At 43.7% G+C, this 18,788-nt stretch overlaps 1 protein-coding gene across 6 annotated transcripts in view; it reads left to right on the top strand.

Moving 5' to 3' along the window:
• ARHGEF18 (Rho/Rac guanine nucleotide exchange factor 18) overlaps positions 1–18,788 on the top strand; it is a 373,611-nt gene that overhangs the window by 179,811 nt on the left and 175,012 nt on the right. Inside the window, exons 1-2 of one of the 6 annotated variants that reach the window (XM_072113899.1) lie at positions 2,063–2,079; positions 2,766–2,833. The exons of the other annotated variants lie outside the window; for them this stretch is intronic. The gene's annotated coding sequence lies outside the window, so the exon portion shown is untranslated. Of the gene's footprint in view, positions 1–2,062; positions 2,080–2,765; positions 2,834–18,788 lie in introns of those variants that run through there. 6 annotated transcript variants of the gene reach the window in all.

Below are 18,788 nucleotides of genomic sequence, written 5' to 3'. Positions count from 1 at the left end.
GCACTGCTGTGTGCAGAAAAGAGAAGCTATCGGAATACGACCATAGTCAGAAGATTTATGGTCATATTCATGGACAACCAAAATAGTAGAAACCAGGATTCATAAAGACAGAATGGAATTCTGCCATATCAGAACACACCAGACAATGGCTTTTGCAACCCCCCTCCCCCCAAACACTGGATGCAGAATGAAAACGAAGCCATTTTGCAGACCCCGTCGGCGATTCAGGTCTGGGCAATAACTCTACGTCACCCATTGCCACAACCCCAACTGCTGACTGTACAAGCAGGTTTGCGTAGGGGGAAGCACTTTACAGCAGATGTCCTCCTGCTTTCCCTGAAAATTAGACACTTGCCGCGCAGATGTGCCTTTTTCCATCCTACCATATTGACCAAAGGCATTACCTTGGCATGTAAGGCATGTAAACACTATAGCAGTGATTGCGAACCTTTTAGTGGCCCAAAACCCCCCTTATTTATCGCGAGGTGCCAACCAAAAATTAAAGCAGTAACTTTCTGCTACCTGTTCTTCAACAACTTTCAATCATATTGACCTCCTCAGGACAGAATCACAGTAGAAAGAAAGATGGAAAATTTGCATCATTGTAGCTTCTTTCCAGTGTCCCTCTGTACACAGAGAATCATGGGGCGAGAAGGAGGTCCTCCAAAGATAATTTGGCCCAGTCCCAAGTAAGTATCACTTTAATATATGACTGAAAGCAACAGCTTTGAGGTTGCTTGGAACTGCAGGAAGATTCTTTTAGTCCTGTCTGGTGTGCTGGGGCGATGGCCGGGTGCCACAGAAAGGGCTCTGAGTGCTGCCTCTGGCACCCGTGCCATAGGTTCGCCACCACTGCCATATAGGTATTTCAACTATTATGCATATTTTTAGTCTTGTCTCATTATCTCAAGATTCTGAAACCAAATACAGTCTTTTATTCTCAAAAAATTGGGAGGATCCTATCTTGGCAGGTTTTTACAAATTATTCAAAAGGGAGCTATCATTCAGCCCATATTTACCATATCCAAGTATAAAAATGTACTTTTATTAGCATATTTTATATAAAAAATATTTATTTTATATCAGGGTGACGTTAGAAAACTTAAAAATACAGTATCGCTGCTCGTAGTGTGTATAGATGTAGGTATTCCCAGGTATACCAAATCGAGAGGTGCCCTCTATCTTGTCATGCGTATGCTCAGTTAAATCAGTAGTGTTTTCCACATATATTTCTAAAAGTTTATTTAGAACACATTAGGACTTTATTGGGTGAGTATCATGACAACACACTATGACGCTTTGTTAAGCTTATGATGATGTGTTATAGTGACAGTAAGATGTTTGGACCAGATCATTCGTTTATCACATAGGGTATCTGTTAACTATGGATTTCCACCTACACTTGAGAGTTTTAGCCAAATTTACTTCGGTAGACACCGTCCACAAATGTAATAGTAGTTGTAGGGGGAGTTATATATGTCAACACACTCACGTCACCCCGATTACAAACTGTAGGTAGTTAGTCCCTGTTGTATATTCCCTATCAAACACTCACAGGGTTCATCTTCTTATAACATATTACAGTTTGACTAATTTCTCGATATACAGTACACACTAGTGAACACTATATTAGATTTCTTAAGTGTACGTGCTTGGTTGATACAGTTCCTAAAGTTGCTGTCTCAGAAAGCGGTCGATAAACACTGTACACTAATCAACAGTATACTAGATTCACTGAGCTGACGTGCTGGATTGTTACAGACCCTAGAACTGCTATCTCAACACTAAACTAATGAGCCAATACTGCCTGTTAAAAAACAAAAACTAAAGCCCCCCAACATGTTTCACCAAATCATCGGCTTCATTAGGGGTATAAGGCTTAGCTCGCGTGTGGCGTCCTCGAAGTGCCATATATAGTATATGGGAGTGTCAACAGGTCTTACAGTACATCCAATCAGAGGCCGAATCTCGGGAAGTGTGACAGAGTCCACCCCTCATGGTGGGCTGTCCGTTGCTCCACATGATAGAGAAATCATGTGATGTGATCAGGTGACGAGTCATGTGAGTTCTTCACTTGTGGTGGGCTGTCCGTTGCTCCACATGTTGAGATAGCAGTTCTAGGGACTGTAACAATTCAGCACATCAGCTCAGTGAATCTAGTATAGTGTTGATTAGTGTATAGTGTTTATCGACCGAGTTCTGAGACAGCAACTTTAGGGACTGTAACAACCAAGCACGTTAACTTAGGGAGTCTAACTGACTAGTGTGTAGTGTATATCGACAAATTAGTCAAACTGTAATATGTTATAAGAAGATGAACCCTGATAGTGTCCGATAGGGAATATACAACAGGGACCATCTACCTACAGTTTGTCTGAGTAATCAGGGTGACGTGACAACAATGGAGCCAAGTGGAGGGATTGTGTTGACATACGTATATAACGCCCCCTACAACTACTATTACATCTGTGGTTGGTATCTACAGAAGTAAATTTGGCTAAAACCTGAGAAATATATGTGGAAAACACTACTGATTTCACTGAGCATACGCATAACAAGATAGCGGGTGCCGCTTGCTTTGGTATACCAGGGAATACCTACAGCTATACACACTACAAACAGCTATACTGTATTTTTAAGTTTTCTAATCTGTTTTCTGATCTATGTATATATTTTTTATATGAAATATATTAATAAAAGTAAATTTTTATACTTGTATATGGTAAATATGTGCTGAATGATAGCTCCCTTTTGAACAATTACAGTCTTTGCTATGAGATACTTTGAAAACTACTGTCAGCCTCTCTCCAGCTCTAGTATTATTACAATTAAGGTAAGCAGATCTCCTTCCGAGTGAAATATAATCTAACATGTTGCCACAACTGCTAAAACATGTATAGCTTGACTTTGAATTGAGATTCCTTAATTTACTGAGTTGTCCAAATGAGTAAATAATACCTGTAATTTGGTAAAAGTGGTGGATTTTACTGTTTATGGCAATTTTATGGGAATTGGGATTTATGGCTGAACACTTATTTATTATAAAGCCTCAGTACAATTTGAATTGGGTCAACATTAGAGATGAGCGAACATGCTCGTCCGAGCTTGATGCTCGGTCGAGCATTAGGGTACTCGAAACTGCTCGTTACTCGGACGAATACTTCGCCCGCTCGAGAAAATGGCAGCTCCCGCCGTTTTGCTTTTTGGCGGCCAGAAACAGAGCCAATCACAAGCCAGGAGACTCTGCACTCCACCCAGCATGACGTGGTACCCTTACACGTCGATAGCAGTGGTTGGCTGGCCAGATCAGGTGACCCTGGGATAGACTAGCCGCTGGCCGCGCTGCTCGGATCATTCTGTCTCTGGATGCCGCTAGGGAGAGAGCTGCTGCTGCTCAGGGAAAGCGTTAGGGTGTTCTATTAGCTTACTGTTAGGCAGGAGTGATTCTCAAAGAACCCAACAGCCCTTCTTAGGGCTACAATAACGTTCTACTTTTTTTATTTTAATTTGCATCTTTTACCATTTTGTGAGGAATTAGCAGGGGGACTTGCTACCGTTGTGTTTAGCTCTTAGTGGCACACATATCCATAGCAAAGACCGAAGTGGGAAAATTCAGTAGGGGTTGGATTTCTATTAGGCAATAACTCAGTGTCATCTCATCTGGCATAGTACTGTGCTTCCTTTGATACTTGGCTAGAAAATAGCCATAGGAGAATACAAACAGCTTCTTGAAGCCTACAGTAGCGTTCTATATATTTGATTTCTGGTTGATCTGCTGGTGGCTGTAGTTTCTGCAGTGCATGTACTTGCCAATTCTGAGCAATTTGTAGTGAGACTTGCGACCGCTGTGTTCTGCGCTTAGTGGCGCACATATCCATAGCAAAGGCTGAAGTGGCAAAATTAAGTAGGGGTTGGATTTCTATTAGGCAATAACTCAGTGTCATCTCATCTGGCATAGTACTGTGCTTCCTTTGATACTTGGCTAGAAAATAGCCATAGGAGAATACAAACAGCTTCTTGAAGCCTACAGTAGCGTTCTATATATTTGATTTCTGGTTGATCTGCTGGTGGCTGTAGTTTCTGCAGTGCATGTACTTGCCAATTCTGAGCAATTTGTAGTGAGACTTGCGACCGCTGTGTTCTGCGCTTAGTGGCGCACATATCCATAGCAAAGGCCGAAGTGGCAAAATTCAGTAGGGGTTGGATTTCTATTAGGCAATAACTCAGTGTCATCTCATCTGGCATAGTACTGTGCTTCCTTTGATACTTGGCTAGAAAATAGCCATAGGAGAATACAAACAGCTTCTTGAAGCCTACAGTAGCGTTCTATATATTTGATTTCTGGTCGATCTGCTGGTGGCTGTAGTTTCTGCAGTGCATGTACTTGCCAATTCTGAGCAATTTGTAGTGGGACTTGCGACCGCTGTGTTCTGCGCTTAGTGGCGCACATATCCATAGCAAAGGCTGAAGTGGCAAAATTCAGTAGGGGTTGGATTTCTATTAGGCAATAACTCAGTGTCATCTCATCTGGCATAGTACTGTGCTTCCTTTGATACTTGGCTAGAAAATAGCCATAGGAGAATACAAACAGCTTCTTGAAGCCTACAGTAGCGTTCTATATATTTGATTTCTGGTTGATCTGCTGGTGGCTGTAGTTTCTGCAGTGCATGTACTTGCCAATTCTGAGCAATTTGTAGTGAGACTTGCGACCGCTGTGTTCTGCGCTTAGTGGCGCACATATCCATAGCAAAGGCTGAAGTGGCAAAATTAAGTAGGGGTTGGATTTCTATTAGGCAATAACTCAGTGTCATCTCATCTGGCATAGTACTGTGCTTCCTTTGATACTTGGCTAGAAAATAGCCATAGGAGAATACAAACAGCTTCTTGAAGCCTACAGTAGCGTTCTATATATTTGATTTCTGGTTGATCTGCTGGTGGCTGTAGTTTCTGCAGTGCATGTACTTGCCAATTCTGAGCAATTTGTAGTGAGACTTGCGACCGCTGTGTTCTGCGCTTAGTGGCGCACATATCCATAGCAAAGGCCGAAGTGGCAAAATTCAGTAGGGGTTGGATTTCTATTAGGCAATAACTCAGTGTCATCTCATCTGGCATAGTACTGTGCTTCCTTTGATACTTGGCTAGAAAATAGCCATAGGAGAATACAAACAGCTTCTTGAAGCCTACAGTAGCGTTCTATATATTTGATTTCTGGTTGATCTGCTGGTGGCTGTAGTTTCTGCAGTGCATGTACTTGCCAATTCTGAGCAATTTGTAGTGGGACTTGCGACCGCTGTGTTCTGCGCTTAGTGGCGCACATATCCATAGCAAAGGCCGAAGTTGCAAAATTCAGTAGGGGTTGGATTTCTATTAGGCAATAACTCAGTGTCATCTCATCCGGCATAGTACTGTGCTTCCTTTGATACTTGGCTAGAAAATAGCCATAGGAGAATACAAACAGCTTCTTGATCTTGAAGCCTACAGTAGCGTTCTATATATTTGATTTCTGGTTGATCTGCTGGTGGCTGTAGTTTCTGCAGTGCATGTACTTGCCAATTCTGAGCAATTTGTAGTGGGACTTGCGACCGCTGTGTTCTGCGCTTAGTGGCGCACATATCCATAGCAAAGGCCGAAGTGGCAAAATTCAGTAGGGGTTGGATTTCTATTAGGCAATAACTCAGTGTCATCTCATCTGGCATAGTACTGTGCTTCCTTTGATACTTGGCTAGAAAATAGCCATAGCAATAGGATAGCATTGTTTGGTTTTAAAAACTCAAAAAAAAACAAAAAACACAAAAAAAAAAAAAAAAACACAAAAAAAAACAAAAAAAAGTAAAAAAAAAAATAAAGTTATAACTCTCATTTTAAAAATGTTTAACCCGAGGGCTAGGGGTAGAGGACGAGGGCGGGGACGTGGGCGTCCAACTACTGCAGGGGTCAGAGGCCGTGGTCCTGGGCGGGGTGAGACACCACCTGCTGATGAGGGAGCAGGGGAACGCCGCAGAGCTACACTCCCTAGGTTCATGTCTGAAGTTACTGGGACTCGTGGTAGAGCACTGTTGAGGCCAGAACAGTGCGAACAGGTGATGTCGTGGATTGCTGACAATGCTTCGAGCAATTTGTCCACCACCAGTCAGTCTTCCACGCAGTCCACCCATGTCACCGAAATCGCCACTCCTCCAGCTCCTGCACCTCAGCCTCCTCCCCCCCAGTCTGCCCCCTCCCAGGAAAATTTGGCATTTGAACCGGCATACTCTGAGGAACTGTTTTCTGGACCCTTCCCACAGTCACAAACCACTTGTCCGGTTGCTGCTGAGCAATTTTCCGATGCCCAGGTTTTCCACCAGTCACAGTCTGTGGGTGATGATGACCTTCTTGACGTAGTGGAAGTGTGTAAAGAGGTGTCCGACGATGAGGAGACACGGTTGTCAGACAGTGGGGAAGTTGTTGTCAGGGCAGGAAGTCCGAGGGGGGAGCAGACTGAGGGATCGGAGGATGATGAGGTGACAGACCCAAGCTGGGTTGAGAGGCCGGGTGAACACAGTGCTTCTGAGACGGAGGAGAGTCCTCGACCTGAACAGGTTGGAAGAGGCAGTGGTGGGGCCAGACGGAGAGGCAGGGCCAGAGCTGGTGCATCAGCGCCACTGTCAACTAGTGAAGCTCCCGTGGTGAGGGCTCTTGCGGCGAGGGCTAGATCTTCAGAAGTGTGGAGGTTCTTTAAGGAAACACCGGATGACCGACGGACTGTGGTGTGCAACATTTGCCAAACCAGGCTCAGCAGGGGTTCCACCACTACTAGCTTAACTACCACCAGTATGCGCAGGCATATGAATGCTAAGCACCCCACTCAGTGGCAACAAGCCCGTTCACCTCCGGCCGTGCACACCACTGCTCCTTCCCCTGTGTCAGCTGCTAGTCAGCCCCCTGCCCAGGACCCTGCCACAAAAACCCCATCGTCGCCTCCACGATCCTCCACAGCATCCACCAGCGTTCAGCTCTCCATACCCCAGACGCTGGAGCGGAAACGCAAATATAGTGCAACCCACCCGCACGCCCAAGCCCTTAATGTGCACATCTCCAGATTGCTTAGCCTGGAGATGCTGCCCTATAGGCTAGTAGAGACCGAGGCCTTTCGCAACCTCATGGCGGCGGCCGCCCCTCGGTATTCGGTCCCCAGCCGCCACTACTTTTCCCGATGTGCCGTCCCAGCCCTGCACCAGCATGTGTCAGACAACATCATCCGTGCCCTGACCAACGCCGTTTCTGACAAGGTCCACCTGACCACGGACACGTGGATGAGTGCTGCCGGGCAGGGCCACTATATATCGCTGACGGCACATTGGGTTAACTTGGTGGAGGCTGGGACCGAGTCTGACCCTGGGGCTGCTCATATACTGCCGACGCCGAGGATTGCGGGGCCTACCTCGGTCCAGGTGTTTCAGGCCTACTATGCCTCCTCCTCCTCCCACCCCTCCTCCACCTCCTCCTCCGAACTACCATCCGTGGGCACGGCGCCATCAGTCGGTAGCTCTAGGCACAGCAGCAGTGCCGTCGCTAAGCGACAGCAGGCGGTGCTCAAACTGCTGAGCCTAGGCGACAAAAGGCACACCGCCCAAGAGCTATTACAGGGCATCATGGCGCAGACTGATCTGTGGCTGGCACCGCTGAACCTCAAGCCGGGAATGGTTGTGTGTGACAACGGCCGTAACCTGGTGGCGGCTCTGCAACTCGGCAGACTGACACATGTGCCATGCCTGGCCCATGTGTTAAATCTGATAGTGCAGCGTTTCCTCAAGACATACCCCAATCTGTCTGATTTGCTCACGAAGGTGCGCCGCATCTGTGCGCATTTCAGGAAGTCCAGCCCAGATGCTGCCACTCTCAGGGCAGCGCAGCGCCGCCTCCAACTGCCCGCTCACCGACTGTTGTGCGACGTGCCCACGAGGTGGAATTCAACACTGACCATGTTATCCAGAGTTTACCAGCAGCGCAGAGCGATTGTAGACTGCCAGATGTCAACTTCCACCAGAACTGGTAGTCAGGTCAGTCAGCTTCCTCAAGTCTACAATGAGGAGTGGACGTGGATGTCTGATATCTGTCAGGTGCTGAGTAACTTTGAGGAGTCAACACAGATGGTCAGTGGCGATGCCGCCATCATCAGCCTCACCATCCCGCTGCTTGGCCTGTTGAAAAACTCTCTGGTCAGCATGAAGTCGGAAGCTTTGCGCTCGTCACAAGAGACGGGGGAAGAATATTCCCTTGTTGATAGCCAAAGCACCCTGAGGTCTGTTTCTCAGCGCATATCGGAGGAGGTGGAGGTGGAGGAGGATGAGGAGGAAGAGGAGGAGAATGTTGGCGAGACACAAGAGGGGACCATTGTTGAGTCCTTCACTGTTCAGCGTGTATGGGCAGAAGAAGAGGAGTTGGAGGAGTTGGAGGAGGAGGAAATGGACAGTCAGGCCAGTGAGGGGAGTGAATTCTTACGCGTTGGTACTCTGGCGCATATGGCAGATTTCATGCTAGGCTGCCTATCCCGTGACCCTCGCGTTCAAAGAATTTATTCCAGCACCGATTACTGGGTGTTCACTCTCCTGGACCCACGGTACAAGCAAAATCTTCCCACTCTCATCCCTGGAGAGGAAAGGAGTGTGAGAATGCATGAATACCAGCAGGCCCTGGTGCACAAGCTGAAACAGTATTTCCCTTCTGACAGCGCTAGCGGCAGAGTGCGTAGTTCTGCGGGACAAGTAGCGAGGGAGAGTAGGCGAGCAGGCAGCTTGTCCAGCACTGGCAAGGGTACGCTTTACAAGGCTTTTGCCAGCTTTATGTCACCCCAGCAAGACACTGTCACCTGTCCCCAGTCTCGGCAGAGTAGGGCTGATCTTTACAGAAAGATGGTGAGGGAGTACGTAGCTGACCATACCATCGTCCTAAATGATCACACAGCTCCCTACAACTACTGGGTTTCAAAGCTGGACATGTGGCACGAACTGGCGCTCTACGCCTTGGAGGTTCTTGCCTGCCCTGCCGCTAGCGTCTTGTCCGAGCGGGTTTTCAGTGCAGCTGGTGGCATCATCACCGATAAGCGTACACGCCTGTCGACTGACAGCGCTGACAGGCTGACGCTTATCAAGATGAATAAAGCATGGATTTCTCCTAATTTCCAATCTCCAGCAGGTGAAGGAAGCTCAACCTGAATAATTTATCCACTCCTCCTCCTCCTCCTCATTTTCCTCCTTCTCCTGCTCTTTGTACAGTAAAGCAGAGGAAACTGGCTATTTTTTGACAGGGCCCACTGGCTCTACCTATAGTACTTTATGCATTTAATTTTTCTGGAGGGCCACCTACCCGGTCCTCTGTTTGAAACAATTTTTGTGAGTGCCACATACAGGCACTCAATCTATTCCATTTTTCTGGAGGGCCACCTACCCGGTCCTCTGTTTTAAAAAATTTTTGGGACTGCCACATACAGGCACTCAATCTATTCCATTTTACTGCAGGGCCACCTACCTGCTCCTCTGGTTTGAACAATTTTTGGGACTGCCACATACAGGCACTCAATCTATTCCATTTTACTGCAGGGCCACCTACCTGCTCCTCTGGTTTGAACAATTTTTGGGACTGCCACATACAGGCACTCAATCTATTCCATTTTACTGGAGGGCCACCTACCTGCTCCTCTGGTTTGAAACATTTTTGGGACTGCCACATACAGGCACTCAATCTATTCCATTTTACTGCAGGGCCACCTACCTGCTCCTCTGGTTTGAACAATTTTTGGGACTGCCACATACAGGCACTCAATCTATTCCATTTTACTGGAGGGCCACCTACCTGCTCCTCTGGTTTGAAACATTTTTGGGACTGCCACATACAGGCACTCAATCTATTCCATTTTACTGCAGGGCCACCTACCTGCTCCTCTGGTTTGAAACATTTTTGGGACTGCCACATACAGGCACTCAATCTATTCCATTTTACTGCAGGGCCACCTACCTGCTCCTCTGGTTTGAACAATTTTTGGGACTGCCACATACAGGCACTCAATCTATTCCATTTTACTGGAGGGCCACCTACCTGCTCCTCTGGTTTGAAACATTTTTGGGACTGCCACATACAGGCACTCAATCTATTCCATTTTACTGCAGGGCCACCTACCTGCTCCTCTGGTTTGAACAATTTTTGGGACTGCCACATACAGGCACTCAATCTATTCCATTTTACTGCAGGGCCACCTACCTGCTCCTCTGGTTTGAACAATTTTTGGGACTGCCACATACAGGCACTCAATCTATTCCATTTTACTGCAGGGCCACCTACCTGCTCCTCTGGTTTGAACAATTTTTGGGACTGCCACATACAGGCACTCAATCTATTCCATTTTACTGGAGGGCCACCTACCTGCTCCTCTGGTTTGAAACATTTTTGGGACTGCCACATACAGGCACTCAATCTATCCCATTTTACTGGAGGGCCACCTACCTGCTCCTCTGGTTTGAAAAATGTTTGGGACTGCCACATACAGGCACTATCCAAATTAAATTGTCTCCATAGCAGCCTCCACACGTTGTCTCCATTGCTACCTCCAAAAGTCGTCCATATAGCTGCCTCCATACATCGTCCCTTTATCAAACGAGGTGTGTCAGGCAGAAATTTGGGTTGTTTTCATGGATTCCACATCAAAGTTGTTAACTTTGTCGCCACCCTGCTGTGTAATCCCCAAAATATACTGGCAAACTTTTACCATTTAGGGATATTATTTCAGCGCTTCTTGCGCATCTGTTTACATTCCCCTCACCCGGCATATCCTAAACTTATAAGAACGCTACTACACTTGATCTTATACAAAAGGTTCTTAGAAGTGCTGTTTGGGGAGTAGCCTAGAGACAGGGGCTTGGATTGGCGAAAGCTCGCCTGGCAGCGGAACGCCAGCTCCATGCGCATCATGCGCTTCTTGCGCATCTGTTTACATTCCCCTCACCCGCCATATCCCAAACTTATAAGAACGCTACTACACTTAACTTGGTGCAGGCTGGGACCGAGTCTGACCCTGGGGCTGGTCATATACTGCCGACGCAGAGAATTGCGGGGCCTACCTCGGTCCAGGTCTCAAAGGCCTACTATACCTCCTCCCACCCCTCCTCCACCTCCTCCTCCTCCGAATTACCATCCGTGGGCATGGCGCCATCAGTCGGTAGCTCTAGGCACAGCAGCAGTGCCGTCGCTAAGCGACAGCAGGCGGTGCTGAAACTGCTGAGCCTAGGCGATAAAAGGCACACCGCCCAAGAGCTATTACAGGGCATTCCACATCAAAGTTGTTAACTTTGTCGCCACCCTGCTGTGTAATCCCCAAAATATACTTGCAAACTTTTACCATTTAGGGATATTATTTCAGCGCTTCTTGCGCATCTGTTTACATTCCCCTCACCCGGCATATCCTAAACTTATAAGAACGCTACTACACTTGATCTTATACAAAAGGTTCTTAGAAGTGCTGTTTGGGGAGTAGCCTAGAGACAGGGGCTTGGATTGGCGAAAGCTCGCCTGGCAGCGGAGCGCCAGCTCCATGCCAAGATCCAACTAACATAGTTTTAACTGCAGCACCTTTAATCTACTACTAGTTCACTGCCTCCATACATCGTCCCCTTATCAAACGAGCTGTGTCAGGCAGAATTTTGGGTTGTTTTCATGGCTTCCATGTTAACTTTGTCGCCACCCTGCTGTGTAATCCACAAAATATACTGGCAAACTTTTATCATGTACCGATATTATTTGAGCGCTTCTTGCTCACCTCCTTTGGTTCCTCTCTGCCACCCATTGGTTTGAAGCCTGAGTCCATTTAGGGTATGTCGCCATGACACTCTCTAGCCTGCTGCCGCTGCCTCTGCATGCCGTCCCCTATAGTGTCAGGGTCAATTATTGGATGTTTTAGATGCTATCTAGCTTCATTCTGTCACTCTGTCATGGCCATGCTGTTGCCCATAATTTTGGCATAATGGTGCGATTATGCAGCCTCAGAGGCATCCATGCATGCTGCCCCTGCTGTTTCCTGTCCATTTCCGTGGTGTTTCCATCCTTTTCTGAGGTTCCCAGGTGTTTGGCCAAGCTTCCCTGTGCAGAGCCTTGGTCCCCTTGAAAAATGCTCGAGTCTCCCATTGACTTCAATGGGGTTCGTTATTCGAGACGAGCACTCGAGCATCGGGAAAAGTTCGTCTCGAATAACGAGTACCCGAGCATTTTAGTGTTCGCTCATCTCTAGTCAACATCCATTCTTTTAACACTGTGATTGTTTGCTAACTTTTGGATTATTCATTCTGTCTGACACTTTGTTATTTCAAATGTTTAAATTATTTGACTGGTAAGTTTCTCATTGATCTTTATTTCCTGTATGTGAAAATCATAATCTATAATTAACATATTGTTGTATGTACTTACCACTGTGATCTTTATATGCTGCCTTGCACTAATAAAGTTTTTGTTAAAATAAACATTTAAAACAGAATTCTGTTTTATCAATGTGGTCTCTCTCTGAGGCTTAAAATATTATATGTAAATATGGGTTATGTATATCGCGCTCCTCCAATATGATACAATGCTTTTACAATAATTTTACCTTTTATTGCTGTGTTGTGCTCGCGTTTCCCCTCCTGGGGTGGAGGATAAGGAACAGATGCACTCTTTCTTTTGTTCTGCCACGGATCCGTCGCAGCCCCGGCCGGTGACCGCGTTCGGATGTGCGTGGACGCTGTTTGAAGTTCTCCGGTGTCTGCTTCGGTGACGTCACCACTGGAGCTACGGGAACAAACGAGGAACAAATTTCCTACGCGTTTCGGAGACAGGGACGGTCTCCTTCGTCAGGGATCGTTAAACTCGTTTGGAAGTATCCTTATATAGCTACTTGCCTCACCCTTGAACTTCTCACAGCTGCTGCTAAGTGCATCTATCAGTGGTAAGTCTCTAAAAAGCAAATATCTCTATTTCACTATTTAGTCCTCCCGGAGCAAGAGTATTGAGATTGAAAATCCATCTGCTTTCGGCTCTCGACATTTTGTTAATGAAATTTCCCCCTCTTTGATCGGGGGTGATGATTTCGATACCAAAAATGGAGATTCCGGATAATTGTCCTGAATGTTTATCCATGAAGTGTCGGGACAACGGGTGTCCTTTGTTCTTTTTCCTTATATTTCGTATATGTTCATTTATTCTCTTATAGAGGGGGCGTATTGTTCTACCTACATACAATTTTTCACAGCTACATTTCAATCCATATATCACCCCTTTGGTATGGCAGTTTATTCTATTTTTAATTGAAAAAGAATCATGGGCCCCACATGCTTCTACTTCATGGACTGGATTTTTTAGTTTCAAGGTTTTACACATGGAGCATCTTTTACACGGAAAAAATCCATTTGGCATTTGTGTCTCAAAGATGGTTTTATTTGTGTTTTTTAGTACCTTTTTATTTTTGATGGTGGGGGCTATCAGATTTCCTAAATTTTTGGCTTTTTTAAATGTAAAAGAGGGGTTTTCAGGTATTACCTCGCCTATAACTTTATCCTCCTTGAGGATGTCCCAGTGTCTTTTAATAATCTTTTTAAATAAACCACCGTGTACCGTGTGGTTAATTAGAAAGGGGACCTTGATTTCTAGGGGTTTTGTTTGTGTTTTTGGTGATTTCTCTTTTAATAGGTGTTCTCTTGTGAGATTTGCTATTTTGTGTTTTGTTTTTTCCAATTCTTTCTCATTGTATCCTTTTTCCTCAAATTTTTTTGATAAAATATCAGCCTCCTCCCAGTAATCCTCGATATCTGCACAGTTCCGGCGTATTCTTGTGAATTGGCCTTGGGGAATGTTTTGTAACCAAACAGGGTAGTGGCAGCTATCGAGTGGTATGTAGCTGTTGCTGTCAGTTGGTTTTCTATAGGATTTTGTAAGGATTTTTCCTTCTTTGATGAATATTGTGAGGTCCAGAAAGTTCACTGACTCTTTGCTGTAGCTCGGGGTGAATTGTAGATAAAACTCATTTTTATTGATTTCATTAAAAAATTTTAATAGAGATTGTTCACCGCCTTTCCATATAAAAACAATATCGTCTATAAAACGATGCCATAGGGCCAAGTTCGTCCGTGCTATCGGATTGGTATAGATGGCGGTTTCTTCCCATCGGCCAACATATAGATTGGCATAGCACGGAGCGAACTTGGTCCCCATGGCTGTGCCCCATGTTTGTAAATAAAATTTGTCGTCATATAAAAAATAATTATGAGATAAAATAAAAGAAATACATTCTCCTATAAAATCAATTTGTTCCATTGGTATTCTTTGTTCTTTGTTTAAAAAATATGTTGCCGCTTCTCTACCTTTTCGGTTTTCAATGACCGTGTATAATGAAGTGACATCTAAGGTCCCGATTATATAACCGTCTTTCCAATTGGTTTTCTCTAATATCTGTAACATGTGCTTGGTGTCTTTTAGGTAAGCTGGGAGTTGCTGGGTGGCTGATTGCAGCATGTTGTCAACATATTCAGACACATTAGCTGTCAGGCAATCGATGCCGGATATAATGGGTCGTCCTGGGGGGGCAGTTGTGGATTTGTGAATTTTTGGTATATGGTAAAAGGCAGCTATACGGGGAGTTTGGTTATTTAAATAAAGGGCTTCTTGTTTTGTTAAAATGCCTTTAGTTAATCCGGTTTTAATTAATATATTCAGTTCCTTTTGATATTCCTTTGTTGGGTCCTGTGATAACAGCCTATATGTTTTGTCATCGCCCAACAGTCTTTCCGCTTCTAAACTATAATATTCCTGATCCATAACCACAATGCTCCCGCCTTTGTCTGCCTGCCTAATGATAATTTCGTTATTGTTCTGTAGTTTCCTTATTGCCTCTGTTTCACCTTTGGAGAGATTGCTTTTGTGTGTTTGTTTTGAGACTTTTTGATTTCGTATGTCCTTTATTGTTGCTTGTTGGAACGCATTGAAAGCCTCTGAATATTCATTCAACGGATGCATTTTCGATTTGCATTTTAAATCTGTATGAAGAAATTGTCTGGCGGGAGAAATCATGTTGGCAGTGCTCTTGTTGTCGGTTTTCTTATAGAAGTACTTTTTTAGGGACAGATTTCTCATGAATTTCTTTACTCCAATAAAAGCCTCGAATTTGTTAAATTTCACTGTAGGTGCAAATTTCAATCCTTTTTTCAGTAGACCTTCTTCATTTTTAGTTAATGTGTATTTACTGATATTATAGATTTTTACAGCGTCGTTATGTTGTTTTAATATTTTTTTCTTTTGGGGGAGTTTCCCTCCCCTTGTACCTCTTTTGGTTTTTTTCCACTTTTTACCTGGAAAAAATCCTGTCTCACAGTTTTTTTCTTTTTCTCAAACATCTTGGTTCTGCTGTTCATTCTTATAGTTGGTGTTGAGTCCTCTGTTATTCCTCCTGGTTCTTGGTTTTCTGTGTCTTCCAAATTACCTAACATTGTGTATTTATTGCTTGTGGGAATTGGGTTGGGGTCCCTTCGTCTCTCAACTATAACTGTTGGACTCAAAGGGACTGTGGGACGTTCGGGTATTCGTGTTGTTTTGTTAAGTGCTTTGTCACTTTTATTTGTTCTTTCCCTATTCCTATTTGGTGTTTGGACGTGCTCTCCTTCTTTCGGGGTTGTTTCCACTTGTACATTTATTATTCCATCAGTACTGTTTTGTGGTGATTTGAGAGGGATTTCTTCGAGTAAATAAGATTCTGCAAGGGTTTCATCAATTGTGCAGAAGTGTGGTGAATTATTGGAGTCTTCTTCATATATGTTATATGGTACTTCATCTCTTTTGAATTTTTTGTTCTTTTTGTCCACTAGATCTTCTTCTTTTTGTCTAATACGTTTTTTAATATTTATAGATAACTGTACAATTTCTGGGTGTTCTTTGTACGGTTTGATTTCCTCAAATAATTCTATTATTTCTTTGTTTATTTTTCTTAGGTTGATTTCTCGTTTTTTTATTATAAATTTAACGGCTTGTTTAGAAAAATCATGAAGTAAATCGTCCCATTCTGCTAGGGTCTCCTTATCTCCAATATCCCCCGTTAATGTTTTTTGTAATTTTAAACCTTTTGGTATACAGTTGAACTCTAGATATTTTTCTAGGGTAGCGATCTCCCATAGGTCTCTCATTTCGGTGATTAATAATCGTTCTAATGATTTTAGTGTGAGTATCGTATTTTTTAGATTGTCATTAGGTATTTGGTCATCATAGTTATGTGGAATCTGGAAGAGGGTATGGATGGTATTAATTCTATTTCTCCGGTCATTCCATAGTGTACTCATATTGGTATTTCAGTTGCTGCCTTATCGTAAGAGTGATAGGATAAGAAAAATACTTAATGGGACAAGTGTTTACTGGCGCAGCTGAGTCTGGTTGGTGCTGCAATATACTGAATACCTCCTATCGTGGTATTAATAAAAGTATAAGTAAATATGGGTTATGTATATCGCGCTCCTCCAATATGATACAATGCTTTTACAATAATTTTACCTTTTATTGCTGTGTTGTGCTCGCGTTTCCCCTCCTGGGGTGGAGGATAAGGAACAGATGCACTCTTTCTTTTGTTCTGCCACGGATCCGTCGCAGCCCCGGCCGGTGACCGCGTTCGGATGTGCGTGGACGCTGTTTGAAGTTCTCCGGTGTCTGCTTCGGTGACGTCACCACTGGAGCTACGGGAACAAACGAGGAACAAATTTCCTACGCGTTTCGGAGACAGGGACGGTCTCCTTCGTCAGGGATCGTTAAACTCGTTTGGAAGTATCCTTATATAGCTACTTGCCTCACCCTTGAACTTCTCACAGCTGCTGCTAAGTGCATCTATCAGTGGTAAGTCTCTAAAAAGCAAATATCTCTATTTCACTATTTAGTCCTCCCGGAGCAAGAGTATTGAGATTGAAAATCCATCTGCTTTCGGCTCTCGACATTTTGTTAATGAAATTTCCCCCTCTTTGATCGGGGGTGATGATTTCGATACCAAAAATGGAGATTCCGGATAATTGTCCTGAATGTTTATCCATGAAGTGTCGGGACAACGGGTGTCCTTTGTTCTTTTTCCTTATATTTCGTATATGTTCATTTATTCTCTTATAGAGGGGGCGTATTGTTCTACCTACATACAATTTTTCACAGCTACATTTCAATCCATATATCACCCCTTTGGTATGGCAGTTTATTCTATTTTTAATTGAAAAAGAATCATGGGCCCCACATGCTTCTACTTCATGGACTGGATTTTTTAGTTTCAAGGTTTTACACATGGAGCATCTTTTACACGGAAAAAATCCATTTGGCATTTGTGTCTCAAAGATGGTTTTATTTGTGTTTTTTAGTACCTTTTTATTTTTGATGGTGGGGGCTATCAGATTTCCTAAATTTTTGGCTTTTTTAAATGTAAAAGAGGGGTTTTCAGGTATTACCTCGCCTATAACTTTATCCTCCTTGAGGATGTCCCAGTGTCTTTTAATAATCTTTTTAAATAAACCACCGTGTACCGTGTGGTTAATTAGAAAGGGGACCTTGATTTCTAGGGGTTTTGTTTGTGTTTTTGGTGATTTCTCTTTTAATAGGTGTTCTCTTGTGAGATTTGCTATTTTGTGTTTTGTTTTTTCCAATTCTTTCTCATTGTATCCTTTTTCCTCAAATTTTTTTGAGAAGGAGAGCACGTCCAAACACCAAATAGGAATAGGGAAAGAACAAATAAAAGTGACAAAGCACTTAACAAAACAACACGAATACCCGAACGTCCCACAGTCCCTTTGAGTCCAACAGTTATAGTTGAGAGACGAAGGGACCCCAACCCAATTCCCACAAGCAATAAATACACAATGTTAGGTAATTTGGAAGACACAGAAAACCAAGAACCAGGAGGAATAACAGAGGACTCAACACCAACTATAAGAATGAACAGCAGAACCAAGATGTTTGAGAAAAAGAAAAAAACTGTGAGACAGGATTTTTTCCAGGTAAAAAGTGGAAAAAAACCAAAAGAGGTACAAGGGGAGGGAAACTCCCCCAAAAGAAAAAAATATTAAAACAACATAACGACGCTGTAAAAATCTATAATATCAGTAAATACACATTAACTAAAAATGAAGAAGGTCTACTGAAAAAAGGATTGAAATTTGCACCTACAGTGAAATTTAACAAATTCGAGGCTTTTATTGGAGTAAAGAAATTCATGAGAAATCTGTCCCTAAAAAAGTACTTCTATAAGAAAACCGACAACAAGAGCACTGCCAACATGATTTCTCCCGCCAGACAATTTCTTCATACAGATTTAAAATGCAAATCGAAAATGCATCCGTTGAATGAATATTCAGAGGCTTTCAATGCGTTCCAACAAGCAACAATAAAGGACATACGAAATCAAAAAGTCTCAAAACAAACACACAAAAGCAATCTCTCCAAAGGTGAAACAGAGGCAATAAGGAAACTACAGAACAATAACGAAATTATCATTAGGCAGGCAGACAAAGGCGGGAGCATTGTGGTTATGGATCAGGAATATTATAGTTTAGAAGCGGAAAGACTGTTGGGCGATGACAAAACATATAGGCTGTTATCACAGGACCCAACAAAGGAATATCAAAAGGAACTGAATATATTAATTAAAACCGGATTAACTAAAGGCATTTTAACAAAACAAGAAGCCCTTTATTTAAATAACCAAACTCCCCGTATAGCTGCCTTTTACCATATACCAAAAATTCACAAATCCACAACTGCCCCCCCAGGACGACCCATTATAT

The sequence above is a fragment of the Engystomops pustulosus genome, chromosome 1 (assembly GCF_040894005.1).
Source record: "Engystomops pustulosus chromosome 1, aEngPut4.maternal, whole genome shotgun sequence".
Lineage (NCBI taxonomy): Eukaryota > Metazoa > Chordata > Amphibia > Anura > Leptodactylidae > Engystomops > Engystomops pustulosus.
Note: the sequence above shows the minus strand (reverse complement) of the source record. Positions and strands in the feature narration are given on the sequence as shown.